General features: G+C 46.2%; 1 long non-coding RNA gene across 1 annotated transcript in view; it reads right to left on the reverse strand.

Moving 5' to 3' along the window:
• Positions 1-21,995, reverse strand: part of LOC149120028 (uncharacterized) — a 37,267-nt gene that overhangs the window by 8,623 nt on the left and 6,649 nt on the right. Inside the window, exon 2 of the long non-coding RNA XR_016226666.1 lies at positions 15,562-15,627. This is a non-coding gene — a long non-coding RNA (uncharacterized LOC149120028). The remainder of the gene's footprint in view (positions 1-15,561; positions 15,628-21,995) is intronic.

Below are 21,995 nucleotides of genomic sequence, written 5' to 3' on the forward strand. Positions count from 1 at the left end.
CTTGCTGGTAGGGTGCTGCATGCACTGAGACCTTTGCCTTAGCCTAGTGTTGTGCTGGCTCACCTGTCTCTGGCTTGTGAGGAAGGTTGAATCTTATGCCTGTGTCCTCTTCCCGGTTTGTGACAAAGACAGATTGGATCGTGTGTCTGTGTCTCTGCAGGACAGTCTCTGGAAGTCTGGTTGTATGGTCTGTGGCAGAATCTGATATGCTGCTTCAGAACTGGATAGAGCTATTGCTGGACTGTGAACCTTCTCTGCTTATGTAGGAGCTCACCTGGCATGGGGTAGACATTGCATGCAGCCTCTCACCAGGCACAGCCACCTAAGCCAAGGACTTGAGCTGCAGATGCACATTTGCATTTTGAACATTCTTCATGTTTCCAAGATTTAGCTATTTGCTTGGGTCCATCTGTCCTGTAAGTCAAGAGTGTAGGCAGGAGAATCTTGACAACTAAGCCCCAAGAAGGAATTGCTGTTGCCCCTAAAAGTATTTTCCTTTGTGTGAGATGTTTTTAGGTCACTATTTTTACATTGTGTGGTTCTTTAGAATCAATGTTTTCATATTTTTTTAAATTGAGCATGATTTAGGCATAGTAAGGCTCATAAAATATACAATGTTGCTTGTGTATTTTGATAAATTTTTTATACAAGCACACACCTGTGGAGCCACTACCCAGATCAAGATCAGAATCTTTCCAGCATCCCAGAAAATTCACTGTTCCTCTTCTCAGTCAAAATGTCTTCCAGCCATCTTGCCATCTCCACTAGGTAGCCATGGATCTGATTTCTCTTACTTTGGCTTAGTTTTCCCTGCCATTGGCTTTAATGTGAATACCAGGTACTTTTTTATGTCTGAATTATTTTATATAATGTAACACATGGGAGATTAATGTATGTTGCATGTCTCAGTAGTTTAGCATTTTGTGGCTGTGAAGTATCTTAGTGCATTATGCTCCCACTTACTCATCTATTCTTTTCTTGGACCATCTCCCTTTGTTAGTTGTCCAGCATGTCTTTTGAATGAACATGTGAGTGCTTAATCTGACATGAGAATTTCCCTTGGCTGATCAGCCTGTCTCAGTTTCCCTCATTGTTTAATACTGATTGCCAGTCATTGGATAATAGGGTCCTCCCTATGTGTTCTGGAACCTATTGTGGCCTTCCTCTTCTCTAAGGTCTGGGCTAGAGAGAGGCTGGCACCAGTCCTGCGTAAATGCCCTTGGTACCCTACTGGCTCATTTCTTTTCTTTTACTTTTTTTTTTAAGATTTATTCATTTATTTGAAAAGCAGAGTTACAGAGAGACAGAGGCAGAGAGAGAGAGGTCCTCCAACCTCTGGTCCACTACTCAGATGGCTGCAATGGCCAGATCAGGGCCAAACCAAAGCTAGGAATCAGTAGCTTCCTCCAGGTCCCATATGCAGGTGCAGAGGTCCACACACTTGGGCCATCCTCCACTACCTTCTCAGGCCACAGCAGAGAGATGGATCGGAAGTGGAGCAGCCGGGACTTGAACCAGCACCCATATGAGATGCCAACTCCACAAGCAGCGGCTTCACCCACTATCCCTCAGCACCAGCCCCATGGCTCATTTCTTTATTTCAGCAGATGAGTGTTGACTCTCCTCTCTTTGTCCTGCAGTGTCATAGGTATTGAAAGCACAGCAGTGAACCAGGAAAGCATGATTCCCAATCCCCTGCCCTCATGGAGTTTACATTTCACTGCAGCTGGTGCTATTCTCTGCTTATTTTCTCCAATGCCAGAAGAACCGTAGGCTTGCCCAGGCTCTTCTGTCCTGTGGGGTTCTGCAGGACTGAGGTGGCAGTGGCCCTGGTCACCTTCTCTCAGGCCTGTGGGCCTTTTTATCCCTTTCCAACTGATGCTGATAGAGGTGGTATCAGAAGCTACTGATGCCCTTGCTGTTGAGCAGTGGAAGTCTTTCCAGTCTGGCTGCTTCCCTGCCACTACCCTAGAGTCTGACTCCCTCTGTGAGAGGAGAGAATTCATCTCCAAGTTTTTATCATGTAGAGTGAAAGACTTTAGTTTTGTCAGTGCTAGCCAATCTGTCCTCTGCTTCCCAGTTTGCAATTTGTACTAGAGCATCCCACCAGTTCTAGTGCTGCTGTTTATGCAGACCCCGGCCTGGGAAAGGCAAGTCAGCTCCATGGAGACCTCCTTGCAGGTGCACAGGCACATGGAATATAGAACAGTGTTAGCACACGAGCTGCTCACCCAGAACTGTTACTGGAAGATTTCAGGAGGAAGGAGACCCTGCTAATACATTCTCCCTACCCCTCACCCATGCCAGTAGTGAACCATACTGCTTCAGCTGAGTGTGAATTTGGTTTCTATTGTCAAGTTCCTAAGAGCACACAAAAGGCTATGAATATCCTAGTGCGGAAGATGTGTCAGAGAACAGGGGTCTTAGAAGTTGAAATCCAGTCAAGGTCTCAAGCCAGGTGGGCTGCCTCACCCTTAAACTAAAACCCTGACCAATTGGAGGTCAGAGACCTAGAATTTAGCCTCAGGGAAGAAGGGATTCGAGACAGGGCTCCCTGAATGGTTTGCGGAGGCATGGAGAAGTTATAGAACCTACTGGAGTCCCATAATGCCAAGCTAGGGCTCCCACCCCATCCATCTCCAGACTTCCTTCTCTCCCTTGATGTCTAGGTAGCTCAGACTTCCCAGGCACTACAACCCCAAGGATGCAAATGTCAATCCTTGCCCCACAGTCACTCTCCCAACTTGAGCTTGACACCTTTACAGATAAAGGTTGCAACACCATCCCCCCAGCCAGTCTCCTGTGATAGACACCTGAGGTCATGATGAAGCCCCAGTGAAGGCTGAGGTGAGAAAGGCAGGGGCGTTTCCAGACTCAGGGCCACTTATCAGCCAAAAATCCTTTCTTTCCACTGCACAGGCACTGCCTTCACACACTAAGGCCTGATGGGCATATGTGGCATCTCAGGTGGCCTCTAGAAAGGTACCTGGATCCTCTCTAGGAGAATCATTCTGGATCAACACCCAGAAGGAGGGAAGGCCCCAATACTCTCCAGTCTTAGAATGGGATACACAACTCCTCTTAGGAATGACCAGGAGAACAACTTAGTGCCAAGGGTAGGGATGCAGGTATCCTTGGTGTCAGTGCCCAAACAGTGATTATTGGAGGCTTTTCCCTTGTACCTTTGTACCTCCCTGGTCAGCTGAGGGTGGGGTCTCACCCCAAGCACCTGCATGCTCAGTGAGGCATCCAGCATGAATGTGGTCGGGATCCACATGGTGCACAGTGCTGGGGACCATAGTGCACAACTTTTGTGTCACCCTCATCACATCCTCATTGCCCACCCAGCCCAAATAGGAGGTGCTGATTAGAGTCAAGTTGTGGAATCAGGATCAATCAGACCCTTGATGCCACCCCTCATATGAACACATGAGCCCAGCAAAGGGCAGAGGGAGCCTTTCTGAAATTTGGAGGTGGACATACCCCTCTCTGTTAGACACCAGGTGCAAATGTGGCTCTGGGGGTGAGGGTATGGCCAAGTTCACAGAGTGAGTAAAGGATCAAGGTCAGATCAGACTCTGGTTCCCCAGGAGAACACCTCAAAACACCTCCTGAGGGGAGGGTTGGCCAACATCCCACTTTATTCCATTCCTAGAAGGAACATCTGAGAGTACCAGGGCCTCCACCCTCACCAACTGGGGGCCTGGCTCTATCTGCGCTCTTCCCTGTATATTCAGGGGCTCCATCACCTCACCCTTCCCAAATGATATCTGTCATCCAGCTGTCCTCTGTCACCAGCTGAGGGCATAGGGTCAGTGTCCACAAACTAAGGTAGCCCATACAGGAACTCACAGAGGGCACAGTGAGACTTAGAGGGGTTTAATGTCCCCAAAGGGGACACTCAGGAAGCAGGGCAGATCTGGGATTCACACAAAACCACCTGCCTTACCTAAGGACCTAACATCTGGTCCTGACCCTCACCCTCCTGCCCCAAGACCCTAGTAAGTGACATAATCCACAGGGCAATATTTATGCTTGGAGTCGCAAACACATAGGCAGGGGTAAATGATTTTCAAATGGGGAAACTTGAAGCCAGAAGCTTGGGTCATATGCTGCTTATTCTCACAGTTGGGCAGAACCACACTCTATTGTTCCAGGTTTTCTCCCATCCCAAGCCACCCTATCCTGCTCTTCCCTCATTGTCCAGGCCCAGGGAGCCTGTGGCTGCAGTGAGGGATGGCACCAGGTAGCATGGCTGACACTGGTCTACCTGTAGGGCCTTCTCACCTGGTATTCCCTGTCATTCTACTACTTCCAACTGTCACTGAGTTATTCAGGAAATGGCCTCCAGCGCTAGGGGACTGGTCTGATGATAGGTATCTAGCAGGGTGGGGTGCTGGGGAGGGGTGTAAACTCTAGTTTCTTTCAGGAAGGATCCAGGGAGCAGGGACTCCTGGGTTTTGCCTCAGGGGTGGGTTCTTGTCTCACTAACCATGAGCAGAATAGCAGCAAACCAAGGTCCACACACAGTTCCTAGCCCTGTACCTTCCTTGCACCAAGTGTTTTGGGGGACTGCTGGTTGCCATAGGAACTCTCCCCTTTTCTGTAGCTCAACATTTCTAGGTAGATGTCACAGTGCTCACTCTGTCATCTCCTCTGTACCTCCTTGTTCCAGCTTAGCTAACTCAGGTAGAGACACGGGGTCCATAAGCTCACCTTCTACCCCAACAAGGGTCCACCCCATCTAAGACCTTTTGAGGCTTAAAATCCATAACTTAGCCAGCGCCATGGCTCAATAGGATAATCCTCCGCCTTGCGGCGCTTGCACACCAGGTTCTAGTCCCAGTTGGGGTGCCAGATTCTGTCCCGGTTGCCCCTCTTCCAGGCCAGCTCTCTGCTGTGGCCAGGGAGTGCAGTGGAAGATGGCCCAAGTGCTTGGGCCCTGCACCCATGGGAGACCAAGAGAAGCACCTGGCTCCTGCCATCAGGTCAGCGTGGTGCACTGGCCACAGCGTGCCGGCCGCGGTGGCCATTGGAGGGTGAACCAACAGCAAAGGAAGACCTTTCTCTCTGTTTCTCTCTCTCACTGTCCACTCTGCCTGTCAAAAAAAATCCATAACTTGAGCAGAGGCAGAGGCCAGAGTCCAAAGCCTCCGTTAAAGGGATAAGAAAGCAAGCTCATTAGCTCTGTTTATGTCTCCAGTCCCTCTTTTTAACCACTACCTCCAGGGCATCCAGAGTTGTTCTGCCCAGCCCCATTCAGCCCAGCCCTGACCAATGGAAGTTTACTATAGTTGCAAGGAATTTGACCCAAGTCTCATCAGCTGGCCCTTCCCAGGCTCATCTTGCACACTGCAATGTGCCCCTGCCAGAACTGCCACTACCAAGGTTGGGCGGGTCTCCCTTCCAAGGCCTCAGTTTACCCACCTATAAACAACCATAAGGAATCATGGCAGTGGTGCCAGACTGTGCAGCACAAGGGCACGCATAGGAAAAGCATGGATGGGGGCTGAGTCTCAATACGACACTCCTAGTCCCCAACCTTGGACCAAGGCTTAGGAGTGGCTTCAGGAGAACCGCCATGTGCAATGGCGACCAAGCATGGCACTGATGGCAGAGCTTCCAGATGCCTAAGCTCCTAGCCTGTTCTATCCCCTGCTGATGAATTTTCCATACCATCTCCCCTGACAGAGGAGTGAGGATGAGCGACATGGACCAGGCACTCAGCATGGGCCAGGCATTCTCAGGATCACTCCCAGGAGCTCATTGGCTGAGGTAGTAGAAGAAGTCTTATGGAATTAGAAGTGCTGGGAGTGAAGGTGAAAATAACAGGTGTCCTCAATTGCTGGGCACTCGATCCAATTTCTTTTTCTTTATCTCTTTCTTTCTTTCTTCTTCTTTTTTTTTTTTTGACAGGCAGGGTGGACAGTGAGAGAGAGAGACAGAGAGAAAGGACTTCCCTTTCCGTTGGTTCACCCCCCAATGGCCGCTGTGGCCAGCGCTCTGTGGCCGGCACGCTGCACTGATCCGAAGCCAGGAGCCAGGTGCTTATCCTGGTCTCCCATGTGGGTGCAGGGCCCAAGGACCTGGGCCATCCTCCACTGCCTTCCCGGGCCACAGCAGAGAGCTGGCCTGGAAGAGGAGCAACCGGGACAGAATCTGGTGCCCCGACAGGGACTAGAACCCCGTGTGCCAGCGCCACAGGCGGAGGATTAGCTTATTGAGCCATGGCACTGGCCTCCACCCCATTTCATAAGGTACTCATGAGCCCATTGCCTGAGGGACCACCCAGCTCCTCATGCCTAGTAGGAGGACTTAGACACCCACCACTGGGTGTCTAAGAGGACCCTGCCAGACCCCTGCCAGGTGCAGTACAGTGGGCTTAGACGCAGAACCCTTTTGGGCAGGATCTCTCTCTCAAGGGCCACCCACTGCACAGACAACTCCCTGTCCCCACCAATCCCTTTTGTGTGCACCCAACCAAGGACGTGGGGCCACTTTGCAGTAATAGGAGTGTGGTCTGGAACCTGAAGGTGTAATAAACTGCAGGGACCCTGTAAAGGTTTAAAGGGGCCAGCTCAGCTTGCAGGCCAAGCACAAGCCAGAGTACAAACACTTGACCCTGGGCGGGGGACGGGGAAGGTGGCAACTGCCTGCCTCCTTTGTTCTTCTTCTCCATGTGTGCCTTCCTTTCCGTTCATTCATCTGACACCTGCTCTGTGCCATCCATGTCATTTTTTTTGATGAGCTACCCTCCTCCTATGGCTGCCCAGTGCCAAGTTGCCACCCCATCTCCATGCTGCAGTTTCACCTGTTTTTTTTTTTTCTTGTGTGTCACCCATGAAATGACTGTGCTCCTGTCCTGTTTACTGTTAGGTGTCTTCAACTCCTGGCAACCTCATGGTGAAAACTTTGTGCATAGCAGCTCATTGCAGCTCCGGGTATCTGCATGGGAGGTCCTTTGGGCTCCATGATGGTCAAGCCAGGAGATTAAGCCCCTCAACCTCCCACAGCCCACACTACCTAGCAGGGGGCTTAGTTCCTGCCACATCCTTGTACCCTCGGGGGTATCTGAATACCTGACTTTTGGGAGATGTATCATGCCCAATACACATAGTAGGGGTTGAATTGTGACCTTCAAAAGAGTATGGTCTTTGATATCATGGCCTAAGGACTGCTATTTAAAAGAAAGCAGGGAGAACTGGACAGACCCATAGAAGCAGCTTTGTGAGGGTAGAGGGCAAGTCCAGAGTTGTGCATCTAGAAGACAAGGAACTAATTCTACAGGTTTCCAGCAGACACCAGAAGTAGAAAGAAGGAAGGACCCCATCCTACATCTTTGGGAGAGTACCTGGCCCTTCTGACACCTTAGTTGTGGACTTGTGGCCTCTACACTGTGACAGGATTTGCTGTGCCAAATTACCCAGTTTGTGGGACTTTATAATAGCAGAGCCAGGGCACTAAACAACAGACATGAGCATCTAACATCACCTTCCTCCAACCTCCTGACCACAGGACACCTGCAGAATCTCTGTGCTCACCCAGTCTCTACATGAAAACTGCCCCTCCCACATCAACTTTCTATCCTAATTGGCAAAATCTGGGCCCAGGAATCCCTGCAACAAAGGAATGAATTGGTGGATTCCTTTGTGTGCTGTATACAGATGTTCATAAAAATCAAAGTACAGCTAAACATGGGAAACAAGCAGGGTGATGGAGGTGAGGAAGGATGGCCCAAGACAGGACCTTCCAGGTGTTCACAACCACCCTGTGAGCTAGAACAGCCAACTCAGCTCCAAATTCCCAGCCTCTGAAGCTTAGCAGGTAAAAGTCACAACTCTCACTCAGCTCCCACACTTATAAATTCCACAACCCTGGACTTGTCACTGTGTCTCTGTAAGCATGTTGAATTTCCCCTCCTGTTCAGTGGGAGTCATCACATATATGCGAGGTAATACCTTTTCAACCCACAGGCTGACATCACCTGTAGTTACAGACATTTTAGAGATGGACAGATCACAAAAATTTGCGGATGGCATGGACCACAACTCAAAACAGGCCTGGCTCCAGTGCTTGGCCTTATTTGCTGGTCTTTACCATGAGGACCAGCCATTACCTCCACACACACTATCTGCCTTACTCATGGGGAAACAGGCCCCTTCACATGGACACAGACATAATGAAACCTCACCATTTCCCTAGGGCACACTAAAGACAGTTCATATTCCATAACAACTGGTGGATTACATCCCTTACAAAATTATGTCTTACTACGTAACTCTGCCTCCAGTACCTACACCCCCCAGACAATTGTCAGGGGAGGGAATAGCATATCCCCATTTTGAACATATGTGGGAGCACTCATGTCAATGCTAGGTGCAGGTTGCTGCATTTCTCAAACATCAATGTCGTTGGACCACACGGGTTGTGTCTTGCTAATGCTTATTGTGATAACAGGTTTTTAATTTTTTTTTCTGACAGTGTTAGCATTTACTGGGTATAATGTCCATTCTTAAGGCTGCAGCCCCCGGTCCCCTCCCTTTCAGCTCAGACAAGAAGGACTGTCTGCTTGGGGATTTTTAGGAACATTTTTTGCTTGGCTGTTCAATCATACACGTGTCAGCAATTCCCAGAGAAGGCTGCTTTGCAGAAAGCCCAGCTACATGCTTGAGATGGGTATCTCTATATGTTTAGGTGCCTCATGAAATAACCCTGTTACTGTAATTTCCTGATCTGTGTGTATAAAAGCAAAGGAGAGCTAGGGAGTCAGGGCTTAACACTTGTGACAGGAGTCCTGTCAAATCCACATACATAATAAACTGCGTGTCTTTCCTCCCAAAAGTCTCAAGGGTGGCTTGGTTTCCTTTGTCTATTGTCTGTAATACCTGGTTCCCTGACTGGGTAGCTGACCATGCTAGCCCCTTGTGCCATTGTTTTAGGAAACAAATGGGTAAGAGGTGACCACTGCTGGATGGATGACTAAGTACCATTCCCAAGACTTTCAGGGTGGGAGTCCTCCTAATGGTGAGGATCACTGCTACAGCTAATTTGGACCCCGAGGCTTGGGACAATCAGATTTGGGAACATCGGACAATCTAAGAGTCCCTGGAGACGAGAGTCTGAGACAGGCCTGCCCCTGCAGGCAGAAGGGGGACTTGATCACTCCCTAAAAATCTTTATTTTAGATTTCAAGATGGGTCTAGCCCTCACAGGGAGGGAATGGTCAGACAGGCATCCGATTGGTCTCTATTGGGGACACCTCTCATTTGTTTGCCTTATGTCTCCCTTCATAGGGTGGTTACATAGTGGGTGGGTCTCCTTCTAAGACCACTGTGTGTACAACATGCTCAAAAATTTCAAAAAGTGTCTTGGAAAGGATTATGGACTCAAGCTTACCCAGAATACACTTAGGACCCACATTATCCACATTTCTGTAGGTTTCAATGGCCCACTTTCAACACTGACTGGTTCTCAGAAGGAACAGGTGTCGCTATAGCTCAAGTAGTCTGCAAGTGCTTATGAAGCATCTAGGACAACAAGATCAATTTCCCTACATCAACTCATGGCTGTCCATCCTTCAGACAAGGCCATGCTGGGTTTGGCCTCTTTTGCTCTGGGATGCAAGAATTCTCATTCTGACTTTGCCAAAATCCTCATCAAAGATTTTCCAGGGCAACACAGTGGAGAATAAAGTCCTGTGGCCATCTTTTCAGATTTCAGTATCCATTGCTGTACTGGCAGGGCTGTCATACACCCACCAATCCTCTGATCTGCCCACAAGAAATTATACCTTCTCAGGCTCAATGCCTCCCAACTCCATTTGAGTTTGTACCAGCAAACCCTCCAATAACCCAACATCTACAGTCAGCTTAGACCAATCCTCTGCCAGCCCACCAGATGCTATTGAGAGAGACCAGGCTACCCCCGATCATTGAGGCAGATGGCACTCCAGCTAGGGGTCATCATGATGCACTATCAGCCTTTCATCACTACTGACCCTTTAAACAGGAAATGCAATACACCCTCCTACTCAGAGAAGCTGCAGGCCCTTGTAGAGCTGTTTGGGTCCATTTTCCACACCCATCATCCGATGTGGAGTGATTTCCACTAACTCCTCCTGATGCTTTCCAATAATGAAGATAGATGGAGAATTCTCCTCAAGGCCCACAAAATGGGCTCAAGAACAGGTCCCAGCTGGGACATTAGATCCTGCTGCATGGGGAGCCCAGGTTAATCCTGACCAGGCTCCAGATTGGGATCTTTTACCAACCAGAATGAAGATCCCTCCTGGGTCATTACCAAGAGGTACACAGGAGGGGTCTCTGAGGAGTATCCAGAAAGCCCACCAACAGGACTAAAACCATGCCAGTGACACAAAAGAGTGAAGAGGGGCCAGGAGATTTCTAAGGCAGCTTATGTGAGGCATCCAGAATTCACACCCCTTTCAACCCTTGAAGCCCCAGAAAACCAATGGATGGTCAATAGTGCTTTTGTGGCAAAAAGTGCCCCTGACATTCATTGAAGGCTCCAGAAACTTCAGGGCTTTGCTGGAATGCACACTACTCAACTCTTGGGAGTGGCAAACAGTGTCTATGTTAACCAAGGCCACACAGAGAAAAGAGAGACAGACTGCCAAAGCAAATGTCAAGCAGCTTTGCTGGCATCTGCCATTACACAGATGCCTTCACTCTCTCAAAACAAATTCACCAACAGAAGCAGAGGGCCACCTAATCAAAAATCAGGGCCATTGAAAAAATGATCAATGCACCTATTGAGAATAGATAGGCCACTGGAAAAACAAATGCACCACCATGATCCACAAGCCTCAAGATGCAATTTCAGGCCGGCGCCGCGGCTCACTAGGCTAATCCTCCGCCTTGCGGCGCCGGCACACCGGGTTCTAGTCCCGGTCGGGGCGCTGGATTCTGTCCCAGTTGCCCCTCTTCCAGGCCAGCTCTCTTCTGTGGCCAGGGAGTGCAGTGGAGGATGGCTCAAGTGCTTGGGCCCTGCACCCCATGGGAGACCAGGAGACGCACCTGGCTCCTGCCATTGGATCAGCGCGGTGTGCCGGCCGTGGCAGCCATTGGAGGGTGAACCAACGGCAAAGGAAGACCTTTCTCTCTGTCTCTCTCTCTCACTGTCCACTCTGCCTGTCAAAAAAAAAAAAAGATGCAATTTCAAGCCAAAGCCAAAGAACTGATGCTCATCACTTTTTTGTCAAAGAAGACAGACACACCAGGTTAGTTCGCCATTGGCTCCCATGAACCTATGATTTCCATGGAAGCAGGGGACAAATCTCTAAAGTTTGTGGTAGACACTGGAGCTGAACATTTGGTCATGACTCAACCTATAGCCCCTTTAGGAAAAAAAAGACTGCTGTCTTCATGAGGGTTAAGAGGATTCAAGCTGAAAAACCATTCTTCTAAACATGAGTCTGTACTCCAGGTGCTCACCAGATTGATCACAAGTGTCTCCACATTGCTGAATGCCCAGTGCCACTCTTAGGATGAAATGTCCTCAGAAATATTGGGGCCCAGACCATTTTCTGCTCCACAGGACTCTACAATTTAACTCTGCCTGGCAACCCAACTGATGGCCATGTACCCTCTTTCATCTTGATGGTATCAGTTGGACACAAATATGAATATGAGAGGGACCGCTCAGATTAACTCAGAAGATTTTCTGTATTTCCTCAGATCTGGGCTGAAATAACCCAGTAGGCCTGATCAAAAACCATGCACCTCTGGTAATGACTTCAAGCTTGGGGCAGCTCCAACTCAACAATGACAATAACCTCTGCCTCAGGATACTCAACTGGGAATAAAACAACACATCACTTACCTGCACGAGGCAGGTATCCTAACTGAGTGTGTGTTCCAGTGGATCACTCCACTGCTGCCAGTCAAGAAACTAGGAGGAGCAGGATATCAACCAGTCCAAGATCTGCAGGCCATAAACAGGGGTACAGTACCATTACACCCTGTGATTCCCAACCCATACACTATCCAGATTCTGCCAAGGACTTCCTGGTACACCTGCCTATACTTGAAGGATGCTTTCTTCTGCCTGAGAGTGACTCCCTCAGTCAGCTGCCATTTACCTTTGAAAGGGAGGACCAGACATGGGCAGGAAAACACAGCTGACCTGGACAAGGCTACTGCAGGAATCCAAAAACTCTCACTCTGTTTGAGGAATCCTTGGCAACAGATATGGAAAAATTTCCTGTGGATTCACTAAATTGCATTAGTCTACAACATGTCAGTGACCTCCTACTGACAGCAGAAAGGCAGGCCAACTGTGACTGGGGGACATGGGTACCCCTGACTCTACTACAAGAGCAAGATATGAAGTATAATGGAAAAAGGTCCAGATCACCAAGAAAACTGTCAAATATCTAGGGTTCAGGATCTCTCAAGGAATTTGGGCCCTGGGGCCTGAAATAAAATTGGTGGTGTGCAACATTCCAGGACCCAAGACCCAGACACAAGTCCATGGGTTCTGTGGAACAGCTGGTTACCACATTCTACCATCATGTAGAATGTCAGGAATTCAGGGCCGGTGCCGCGGCTCAATAGGCTAATCCTCCGCCTAGTGGCGCTGGCACACTGGGTTCTAGTCCTGGTCGGGGTGCCGGATTCTGTCCTGGTTGCCCCTCTTCCAGGCCAGCTCTCTGCTATGGCCCGGGAGTGCAGTGGAGGATGGCCCAAGTCCTTGGGCCCTGCACCCCATGGGAGACCAGGATAAGCACCTGGCTCCTGCCTTCGGATCAGCGTGGTGCGCCAGCCGCAGCACACCAGCTGCAGCGGCCATTGGAGGGTGAACCAACGGCAAAGGAAGACCTTTCTCTCTGTCTCTCTCTCTCACTGTCCACTGTCCACTCTGACTGTAAAAAAAAAAAAAAAAGAATGTCAGGAATTCAGGAATTCAATGCAGAATGTGATAAAATAATCTAAATGTGTTCTAAAGTTATGATAAAATTTCACTGAAGGAGGTAGGAATGGTGCTAATAACTTATGTAATTACAAAAGTGTTGTGGTACAGCAGGTTAAGCTCTCACCTGTTATGCTGGAATCACATGTGAGCACTGGTTCATGTCCTGGCTACTTTATTCCTAATCTATCTCCCTATTAATGGCCTGGGAAAAGCAGTGGAAGATGGATGAAGTGTTTAGGCTCCTGCCAACCATGTTGGAAACCTGAATGAAGCTCCTGGCTCCCGATTTTCACATGGTCCAGCCCTGGCATACAATCATCTGTGGAGTGAACCAGCAGGGGAAACTCTTTCCTCAGTTCTGATTTTCAAATAAGTAAATAAATCTTATAAAAAAGAATGTGACTGCAGTCTGGCAAACTAAGGCAATGGCATTGTGCCCTGTGTTAGGAAGAATTTCCCACCACAGGTGGGGGTTCATAATTTTGACATGGTTAATTTTGTGTACTAAAGTGGAGTAAGTGGAATGAGAGAGATTTGTCACTATTGGAGTGGGACTTTATAAAACAAGAAAATCACCCAGAATGGTATATATGTTGAAAATCAGAGTTGAAGACATCAGTGTGAACCCATGATCAGTTAATCATAGATGCAGAATGTTAGAGACACATTTATAGATCCATGACATTCATAGGTTTCCTTGTTATCAGCCTAAAAGAGCAGCAGAAACCCCAATGTGAAGAAGCATGCCCAGCTGAATTGTCTTTATTTGGAGCTGACTACCTCTTTTGGAATCATTTCACATCAATTTTGAAACCAAATGAGGCACAAGGGGCTCATGACTGAAAAAGTCACTGATACTACTCAGAAACTTGCAAGGGTAGATAATCTCAGGATCAGGACAAAGCTAGAGATAGCCTTTATGCCCAAAAGATGCAGATAAGTACTATTGAAGAATTTGCAACAGTTCTTAGACATGTATTACAATTCTACATTTTTACATAAATAAATCTACACAAATTTTACAATTTTACATTAGGTAAATATGCAGAAAACCCAAGAGCAACTTCTAGAGGTAAAAAGCACAATCTCTGTAATTAATAATTTCTCCAATGGAAGTCGGACAGATGAGACATTTCAGAAGAGTAGATAAATGGACATGAATATAAAGCAACATAATCCATCACAACAAAAGTTGGGGAGAAGAAAAGACCAAAAAGGGTGAACAGAGGATAGAGCATCAGTCCAATTATATGTTTAAGTAGCGTGTCTCAAATGGTTAGGTGGAAGTTTGGGGAAATTATGGCCAAAGTTTTCAAATTTCACAAAAATACAAATCTATAATATCGAGGCAATCATTGCATTCTAAGCCCATGAGGGGAAAAACTCAATATACCAAGGGAGATCATAATAAAATTTCATAAACCCAGAAATAAAGTTAAAACCTGAAAACACTACAGAAGAAAAAGGTGTCCTATTCACAGAGGATTATACAAGGATAACAGATGTGTTATTGGTATAAATGCAAATTGTATGACACTGACAAAGAAACATCCTTCAAGTATTGAATAAGCTCTTTCTTTTCAAAGAGGCAGACACACAGTTATGCAGATCCTTGTGAAGACACTAGTGGGAAGAAAATCACTCTTGAGGTCAAGTCCAGTGACACCACTGAAATTGTCAAAGCCAAAATTCAAGACAAAGAGGGTGTCCCCTCTGACCAACAGTAACTGACATTTGTGAGCAAACAACTAGATGACAGTGACACTGCCAGATTACAACATCCAGAAAGAGTCTTCCTGCACTTAGTGTTCTGCCTGTGAGGTGCCATCACTGAACCCTCCCTCTAACAGCTTGCCCAGAAATACAACTCTGACAAGAAGAGGCACCACAAGGGGTACACTCACCTGCTCCTTCATGCTATCAGCTGCCATAAGAATAAATACAGCCACCAACTTCTGCCCCAAGAAGTTCAAATAAGGCCTTGCCCTCACAGGTTGGCCCCTTGCCCAAGCCCAGTTGCCTCACAGCAATAAAGTGGCCCTTTCATTGAAAAATAAGCAGTATTAAATGAATGCTGTATGCACAAAACATTTTTCACATCGCAAACTGTTTTTCAAAACCAAATAAATAGATGCTCATGTTATATTTTATGTGATTATGTAGGCAAAACTGAGTAACACGGTATAAGCCATAACACAGTGGTAAGCAGATATAAGAATATTTGGTGGATAAATACTCCACTACATTTTAAAAAGTAAAGTAAAGAAAATTTTCCAATATCTTGAATCAAGTAATAATCAAGTCACTTTGGAAAGTAATCTTAAAGGAATCGTCATAGCATCTTAAGCTACAAATTAGAAAATTTATAAAACCAAAGGTTAATATACATTTCATAAAATATATATTAAAATTAGTTAGAAGACAATTTGGTGAAAATAGTTACTTACAATTAAATTTGAAATGAAAGTAAAATGTAAAAATCAATGAATGTAAAACAAATAAAAGCATTCCTCCTGTTGGAATAAGTTTTAGGGAAAGTACCTAGAGGTACACTTGGAAAAATTCAGGGAATGATAATTGTTGAGTCATAACTATCAAGACTTTGCAATTGTGAAAGATGAAACTTACCCTAGATGAAGCAGAGATACCATGTACATTAATGCCACCAGCATAACTTTCCAAATTTAGAGTGACCTGATGACAACACAATAAAAAGTAAACCAAGTTAGCCATAGGTTTATAATCCTAGGACTCACTTAAACTATGATGTGGAATTGTGTGTGTGTGGGGGGGTGGGTAAAGAGAGAAAGACTAGATAGTTGTAAATTGAAAGCTACAAAACGAAAATGGAGGTTTATGATATAAAATATATTTCTAATACTATAAGTAAAACTGAGTAACTTGTTAGGAATAATAAAAGAATAAAAAGCAGATATAAATACATTTGGTGAAAGAGTTTATTACAACAAAGTTTGATTTTTAATGGAGTGTCTTAAATGATAGGTCATTCCATTGTACACAGTATATTACAGGAATTATGGCAGTGTCTAGAAATACATAATAGGAAATTTCATACACCAATGTTAAAAACATAAAGGTAAAATATGTTGCCTGGAAAGGGAGAATGTAGACAACTGACTTAACACCCTGAACAACTGTAAACATGAAATGCTCAGGAGAACTTACAGAACTTGAGCAAGCTGATGGTTTCACAATAAAAATGCAAGTCAAGATTGGCACAGGCTCCTAGTATGACCATCTGCTCACTAGGATGTTAGTGATACACACAGGTCATATTAATAGATTTAAAGACAAAACCAAAATAAAAATGGAAGCATGTGTTATAAAATGAGATGGGATGTGATTACTCTGAGAAGTAATGAGTAATTTTAAATGGGCTATGAAAAGCCAGCATAGGGAATTTTCTGAATAAGGAGTTCATTATAATTTCATCAATGTTGGAAACTATTTTTAAAAATCCTAGAAAAATAAAAAAACAAGGAGCATGCAATTTTCTACAATATATGAAAGTTTAGATTAATATATCTAGAAATATAGTATAGAAACTTTCAAAATCTAAGGCAAATTTAGAGTCCCACTAACATCCAAAAAGAGTAGAAACATGTTATCTGCAGTGGACTAACATGTCTCTGAGAAACAGTGTACATGACAGTTGCCAGGAAACATACAACATTTTGAGTAAGTTGATTAATTCACAATCAAAATGTGAATCAAGCTGGCTACAGATTCATAGTTTTTGAGTTGGCTCCAACTAAGATATTGAAAGCATGCATGGTGTTGGTGTAGTGGTAAAGCTGCCACCTGCAGTGCTGGTATCCCATATGGACACCGGTAAAAGTCCCCGCTGCTCCACTTCCAAATCAGCTCTCTGCTATGGCCTGGGAAAGCAGTGAAAGATGGCCCAAGTCTTTGGGCCACTGCACCCACATGGAAAGACCTAGAGGAGGCTCCTGGCTCCAATTTGGCACAGCTCCATCCATTGTGGCCAATTGGGGAGTGAACCAGAAAATGGAAGATCTCTCTCTCTCTCTCTGCCTCTCCTTCTCTCTCTGCATTATTCTGACTTTCAAATAAATAAATCTTAAAAAATATGCATGGGCAATAATCATAATTTCAAAAAATGATAAAGATTTATAAAGCAATGTAACTCTGAATGATCTATTATTACCATAAGAAAAATGAATATTTTGTTTTGGAAAAATAATAGAAAAATGCATGAATATAGTCAGAGCACTTGAAGAATAGACAATTGCATTAAAAATGAATATAAAAGTTTTTCACAAAGTTATAACAAAGACCATACCATCTACTACAAAGTTAAAATAAAGATGCCAGGGGGAGGTGTTGAGTCGCAGTGGATTCAGCCACCGCTGGGCATGTCCTCATCCTACATTGCAGTGCCTGGGCAGAGTGCTGTCTTCCTGTCCATGTACTTTGTAGGTAGCAGACTCTGCTCAAGTCCCTTCCTGACTCAGAGACTTTGTTTCTCTAACTACTACAACCTTGCATCTAAATATAATGAAGGGAAAAGAGAACAGAGGGAACCCAGGGCTAATTATGGTGGATAAATAATAATGAGAGGAGGAGATGCAGCTGCATCGGCACAGAAAAGGGCTTTGGAGACTTTATCCATCCCATTCCGCTCTGTCATATGAGGGAGAGCTGGGGATGGAGCAAGTTCTGTTATTTGGAGACAATATGTGTGTTTTTATTATTATTTTTAAAAAAGCCACCAAATAATCAACCAAGATTCACTGTAAGGCCTCCATGGAATACTTCTCAGGAGAAGAGTTTCAGAAACTTCTGGGGCCCTAATGAATACCACAGTACATGCTGAAGTCCTTAGACCATGTTTCACCATGCAGACACCACAGCTCCCTGGCCCACAGAGCCTGGGCTTGGGAAATGCTCCCCAACACTTAACAGCCTTGAAAAGGAGGTAGGAAATACTATGGACACCAAAGATCATTGTGGAAGTACTCAGGTGTCCAGGGAAAAACTAGGCCCTGGGGCAGGAGTCTGCTTATAAACATTCCTGGGGACACCAACGCCTATGCCCTCACCACCCCCAGCAGGCCCTCCCTGATCCCTACACATTATGTGCTCCTCCCTTTCCCATATACCACCTGCACCTTCCCAAGCCCCCAACACCCCGAGGTCATGTGGTCTGACCACTACCTCACCTCTGGTCAAACTCTCCTATCCCTCACACTCATCCCCCACCCTCAACCAAAAATATTTAATGGAGTCGCTGGTCCTGAGGCATAGTGGGTTATACCACTGCATGAATTGACAGTATCCCAATGGGCACCAATAAAGTCCTGGCTGTTCCACTTCTAATTCAGCTTCCTGCTAATGCACCCGGGAAAAAATCAGAAGATGACCCAAGCACCTGGGCTCCTGAACCCACATGGGAGACTCGGAAGAAGGTCTTGGCTCCTGACTTCAGCCTGCCCCAGCCTCAGCCATTTTGGCCGTTTGGGGAGTTAACCAGCAGACTGAAGATCTCTCTAACTCCACTTTCCAATAAATAAATATTAAAAAATACAGACTGGATATTGACCCAGGGCTGAGTCCACAGGACAACCTCAGATACAGGGATGAAGGGCATGGTGGGGTCACAGACCCTCCCACTCCTGGTTCTGGGCAAAGAACTCTCTCACAACCTCACAAGCTACAGAGACACAGTGAGGTCACCAACACCTCTGAAAGCACTTTCAAGCCTCACAGGGGCAGATGTTTAGGGGTGGGGAGGGTCCTTGGCTGGCAAATATATGGTGACCCTCCATGGCCTTGCCTCTGCTGGCTGCTCCTGGCACTCTTTGTGTCCATTCCTAAAACAATCGATGTCCAGCCATGCTTCTTCCCAGCTTTGTTGTACATGGCAGGCAACACTGAGCAAGCAAAGGCCAGGATCACTTCTGCATGACAATTGCCAAGAGGTAGAAGGAGCAAGTAGGGCAGGCACAGCACCAGGACCACAGGGCATAGTGCCAAGTAGTACAGCAGTTCAGCTATCCAGAGTCCAGCCACTGGCCACTGGCATGTAGGGCCAAGCCAAGCTAGACCAGATACACTGTAGCCACCAGGGACTGTTCCTGTTCAGTCCAGTCCCTCATTAACCATGCAGATATTTCTTCATTTACACAAGACAAACGCAGAGGCATGAAAAGGAATATCCGTGACTGTGTAGGTAGTAAATAGTGAGAAGCCCCCCCCCCCCACATCACAGGAGCTTGTGCCCCTGCTCTGGAGATGGAGAGGAGAAGAGAGACTCAGAAAGAACATGGAGTAGATGAGTAAGATTAAGGTTAGGTCTGTGCAGTCAGGGCAAAGGGATGGGCTGTGTTCTGGATTTGCTATCCCTTCATGGTGTTCTTATGCTAGAGATGCAATCCAGAAGTGGGGCCTGGTGACCTCATCACTGCCTCACTCTCCCCAGCAAAAGCAATTCTCCTGAAAGCCCAGAGTAGTGTCTCTGCCACTACAGCCTCAGAGAACTTGTACAGTAACTGCTTATCCCCCAACACCATCAACCCGATGTCTGCCAGGCTGCCCATGACCTGGATGGGCTCAGCTGATTGTTAGGACATGGGGTCCTAAATGGTACTTGTTTTTATAAAGACGCTTCCCAAAGTACAAAATACTACCCCCTACTCAGAGCTTTTCATACCTGAGAAGGATTTCTCAAAAATATCACAGATGAGGAGCTGGCACTGTGGTGCAGTGGGTTAACACCCTGGCCTGAAGCACTGGCATCCCATGTGGGCACTAGTTGGAGACCTGGCTGCTCCACTTCCTATCCAGCTCTCTGATATGGCCCGGGAAAGCAGTAGAGGATGGCCTAAGTCCTTGGGCCCTTGTTCCCACGTGGGAGACCAGGAAGAAGCTCCTGACTCCTGGCTTCAGATTGGTGTAACTCAGGCTGTTGCGGCCATCTGGGGAGTGAACCAGCAGATGGAAGACCTCTCTCTCTCCTTCTGTAACTCTCACTTTCAAATAAATAAATAAATATTTTTAAAAAATCACAGATGAAATCAAAGCAGGTATTTTGAGAATGCTGTGAGCCACTGGGTTTTATGCATACTGGAGAATCTGCCTGATCATGGGGAAGGTCATGCAAAAGAGGGCCAAGCAAACCACTTAGGACCTGTGCCCTGTGTCCATCCCTGGGGTGAGTCAGAATGCAGGGCCAGTCATGGGCAGCTTTGGGCCCCTTTCACCTAGAGTGAATATGCACTCCAGGCACTCCAATGTAGGCTAAGTGGATAGACTGTAAGTTGAGCCAAAGGTTGTGTCACCCAGGCAGGAATTTGGACAAAGGGGGTGGCCTAAAGAGAATTATCAGGTAATGTATATAATAGGAGCCAGTGTATCATGTAGGTAATAAATGCCTAGATTATAGCTCAAGTTGCAGACAATGCCTGTCTTCCTTTTTATTATTATGTTTCTTTACTGAGGAAATCTTTATTTTAAAGGCACTGAGAAACTTACCTGTAGGCATTTTATAAGTAAGACACAAATGGACTATTTATAATTGGTCCATAAATTTTAGGAGCTATGGAAACAGCTCAATGAGTGACAATGAAATGAAATTACTTCAGAATCCTCCATGAACTGCTTCTAACAAAACACTTCTCCCACTTTCCGGGGGAAATAAGTCAGCCCTGTAGAGACTTCAATTTTTTCATACATTCCAAAACCTTCTGTGACAATCACTCGTGATGCCAATGTGGATGGACAGGCAAGCTGACTGGAGTCATCGACCAGGAGAGATGATATTTCACTAAAACTGTGATATTTCATTCTACCAAAAAACCAAACTGAGTCACAAAGAACTCCATCTTATCAGTCCACAGGTTTAAGCCAATGGTGTAATAACCTAGGTCTGCAGGTCTCTGTTTCCAGTGTGTGCACCTGTGGACCTGTCTGCCTAGGGAAGAAGAGTGTGAGCAGGGGTTGGCTGCACCAGGATAAGTGGTCAGTGTTTCAATTACAAAATTGATTTTAGTGACCTCAAATTCAGTCATGAAACTTCCAGTCTAAGCAAGGGAAACACAGACACATGTACCTCTCTCCCAACTTTTGACAAAATTCCAAAAACAATTGCTCATTTAGGAATTTTGGAGAGAGGGGAGAGAAAGGGGGGGGGAAGGGGGAGGAAAGAGATGGAGAGAGAGAGATAGAGAGAGAGAGGCCAAGAGAGGTCTTCCCTCTCCTGGTTCACTCCCCAAATGTCCACAATGGCCAAGATTGGCCCAGGCCAAAGTTAGGAGCCAGGGTCTTCCTCCATGTCTCCCACATTGATGCAGAGGCCCAAGCATGTCCCTAGGCACAGGGAGCTAGATTGGAAGAGGGGTCGCTGGGAATAGAACCAGTGCCCGTATGGGGTGTCAGCACTGCAGGTGGTTACTTAACCCATTTTGCAACAGCCCTGGCCTCTCATTTGAACACGTTCTAATCTCTCTTGTTGCCTCCCCAAACTTTTTCCCCCTCACTCCCAGCCCATATCACCAACGCTTCTGTTGCTGCAGCTCTCTTCCTTTGGAAACACTCTTGATGACTGCCGCTAATTATGTGAGAAATGTTACTCAATTCAAATGGTTCTGTAAACAGGGCCTGAGTGTCATCTAAGGGGGATACATATGCATTTCCATAAAACAGACCCATAAAGATTCTGAAATGTTGCCATATCATAAGAGCCAAAAAGAAGCTGCAGCTGGTTTTTTCTAGTGCCTCCTCAGTCCTTTCCTACAAAAAACTATTTGTTTTCTAATCACTCAAAATCAAAAGCATCAATGCTACCCTTACACTTCTCTAAAGGCTGCTCCAGCACCCAAAGAAAGAAAATAGCAAGGAACACAAACTCAGGATGCCTAGAGGGTGATAGTCTCCTCATCACTTTGCACTTTTGTTTCTGGTTAAAGATTATTCAAAAAGGAAGCTGGATACTGCAATTGTTAGCAATACCCTCAATCACAGACACCCCCAAAGGCAGCACATTTGTGCAGCAGAAGGGAAAACAGAGCACTCAATAAAAA

The sequence above is a fragment of the Oryctolagus cuniculus genome, chromosome 20, assembly GCF_051225735.1.
Source record: "Oryctolagus cuniculus isolate XC-2025 breed Fujian yellow rabbit chromosome 20, ASM5122573v1, whole genome shotgun sequence".
Classification (NCBI taxonomy): domain Eukaryota; kingdom Metazoa; phylum Chordata; class Mammalia; order Lagomorpha; family Leporidae; genus Oryctolagus; species Oryctolagus cuniculus.